The 3,143-nt window shown below is 35.0% G+C and overlaps 1 pseudogene; it reads left to right on the top strand.

The window, feature by feature from the left end:
• The first annotated feature begins 917 nt into the window (after positions 1-917).
• LOC143602229 (putative polyamine oxidase 5 pseudogene) lies at positions 918-2,829 on the top strand (annotated as a pseudogene).
• The last annotated feature ends 314 nt before the right edge of the window (positions 2,830-3,143 follow it).

A 3,143-nucleotide genomic window follows, 5' to 3' on the forward strand; every position in this document is an offset into this window, starting at 1 on the left:
AAGTGGCAATCTTAATTGGTTCAAATAAGAGCACCCACATCGCTAAGGCTGTATGTGTGGTTTGTGTGATGTGGTTGGATTACGAACCAAGAGAGGGAGGGGCTAGCGTTGTGGTAAAAAGCTTGTATGGAAGGACTTGAACACGGACCACATGTGGCCAAAGAAATGCGGCCACTCTCTCTCTCTCTCATACATATGTATACACACACATATTATATATATAATTATAAAAAAATTTAACTGGATTTGTAAAATCTGATGTGGCGCTGATACGACGGTTTGTGAAGTTTTAGCGTAGTGCATGCTCTAAGTTTTAAACGAAGTACTAATATTGCCTGAAAATTTGGTTGGCCCTAACATAAGTACATAACATTTTTAACACTAGATTATGTCATAAACTATAAGTTTGATTATTAATATAGATATATTATTTATAAATAGTGGAATCAATTAGGTGCACACAATACTAATAACCCCCAAGAGCTACTCAAAGTACATTAACTTATTTCAAACTTCACCTGTCATCAACACCCTCCCCCCATAAGATACCCACACACACTCTTGTTTCTTTCACTAAAAAACAAAGAGAGTGAAAACTGAAAACACTCAAGCTCTAATCTTTTATGCAAAAATTTTATCTTTCTTGAAAACCCACAACTTATTCATACATTCATGGCACCATAAGCTAAAATCCACAATATTTTTTTATCAAAGATCTTATCTTTCTTGAAAGCCCACAAGTTATTCATACATTCATGACACCATAAGCTCAAATCCAATCTTTTTTATAAAAGATCTTATCTTTCTTGAAAACCCACAAGTTATTCATATATTCATGGCACCATAAGCTCAAATCCACAATCTTTTTAACAAAAAAAATCAATCTTTCTTGAGAACCATAAGTTATTCTATTCATACTTTCATGGCACCATAAGCTCAAATCCACAATCTTTTTCACAAAAGATCTTATCTTTATTAAAACCCCACAAATTTTATAACTATTAATTACCAAAATGGTTATAAAGAAGCCAAGAATAGTGATAATAGGTGCAGGAATGGCAGGCTTAACAGCTGCAAACAAGCTCTATAAATCTGGTGTTACAAAGGGTGCATTTGAGCTTTGTGTTGTTGAAGGTGGAAATAGAATTGGTGGCAGGATTAACACATCAGAGTTTGGTGGTGATAGAGTTGAGATGGGTGCCACTTGGATCCATGGTATTAAAGGCAGTCCAGTTCACAAGATTGCTCAAGAAATCAACTCTTTGGAATCAGAACAGCCATGGGAATGCATGGATGGCTTTCTTGATGATCCAATCACCATTGCTGAAAGTGGGTATGTGTTAAATGACTTGAATCCATCTTTAGTTGATCCAGTTTCAAATCTTTTCAACAGTTTAATGGATTTTGCACAAGGGAAAAAGAAAACAATAGGAAATGGTATTGAAAATGATATTAATATTAATATTACAAGTGTTGGATCTTTTTTAAAAAAAGGTCTTGAATGTTATTGGAAAATGGAATCAAGAAAAGAAGTTGAGAATTTGGATGGATTTAAGGGGTGGAATAAGAAGTCATTAGAAGAAGCAATATTTGCAATGCATGAAAACACACAAAGGACTTATACAGCTGCTAATGATTTGCATAATCTTGATTACTTAGCAGAAAGTGAGTATGTTATGTTCCCTGGTGAAGAACTCACCATTGCTAAAGGCTATTCAAGTATTATACAATCATTAGCATCTGTTTTACCATGTGGGGTCATTCAGTTAAACAAGAAAGTGAATAATATTGAGTGGCAGCCTGAAAGTGTAATGAATGGTTCAAGTTCAAGTTCAAGACCAGTAAAGATTCACTTTCTTGATGGTACAAGTATGTCAGCAGATCATGTTATTATCACAGTTTCATTAGGGGTTCTTAAAGCAGGAATCTTTAAGGACGCGAAAGAAGATTCGGGTGCGTTTAAGTTCAAGTTCAATCCTTCACTTCCTAATTACAAGATTGAAGCAATTTCAAGATTAGGGTTTGGTGTTGTTAACAAGTTGTTCTTGAAACTAAGTCCTGAGGTTAATCTTGGTGTTCCGAATTATCGGTTTCCATTCTTGCAAATGGTGTTTCATAAATCAGATCATGAAGTAAAGAACCCGAAGATTCCATGGTGGATCAGGAAGACGGCTTCTTTGCAACCGATTTACAAGAAGTCGAACGTGTTATTATCTTGGTTTGCGGGTGAAGAAGCACTTAAGCTAGAAGAACTTTCGGATGAAGTGATCCTTGATGAGGTTTCCACAACTATTTCAAGCTTTTTTTCACATAAAAAAGATAACGGGAATGTGAAGTTTGATAACGTTTTGAAAACTCGATGGGCGAGTGACCCACTGTTTATGGGATCATATAGTTACATAGCAGTCGGGTCAAGTATCGCTGACATGGATTTACTGGCTGAGCCGTTGCCAAAGACAACGACTTTCGAGTCAACAAGTGGTTCATCATCAGCGCCACTTCAGATTCTATTCGCGGGAGAAGCAACACATAAAACTCATTACTCTACAACTCATGGTGCATATTTTAGTGGTCTTAGAGAAGCCAATAGGCTTCTTGAACACTATCATTGTATTGATGATGTATGAGAGGTATGTGTGTTTGTATTATTAGATTCACTAGTTTTTTGTTCTCTAATGATTTATGATCATACTCAATATTGTGGAATGAAAGGGAAAGATTTGGACATTTTCAAGAAGCTTCTTTTGAGTATTATAATGCTCTTTGATGAGCTCCTTGGCTATTTTTTATGTTTTGAGTTTATCTTTGTCATTAAATATATGTTTTATTGGTGGAATTGTTTATAAATAAAGCTTTGGATCCAATTAAAATAGATTCTTTTATGACTGGATTGCGACTTACTTACGGGACCATCACTACCCTACTAACCAACGTAACATAAAAAAAATTGAAGCCAGTATTTGGTTTGTGACATTGTGTTATGTTTTTGTGACCATGTTTATGACTCCATGAACATAACTTAAATCACCAAAAACAGTTTATAATGACAAGGCATATCCTGATAAAATTCTAGATCTGACACTAATAATAAGACACACTTTTTGGGTTTTGGGTACAAAATGTCCCAAGTAATGAGACAAGCA

This window comes from Bidens hawaiensis, unplaced genomic scaffold (assembly GCF_021521415.1).
Source record: "Bidens hawaiensis isolate Kalapana, Puna unplaced genomic scaffold, B.hawaiensis_p1.1 tig00058151_1, whole genome shotgun sequence".
Taxonomy (NCBI): Eukaryota; Viridiplantae; Streptophyta; class Magnoliopsida; order Asterales; family Asteraceae; genus Bidens; species Bidens hawaiensis.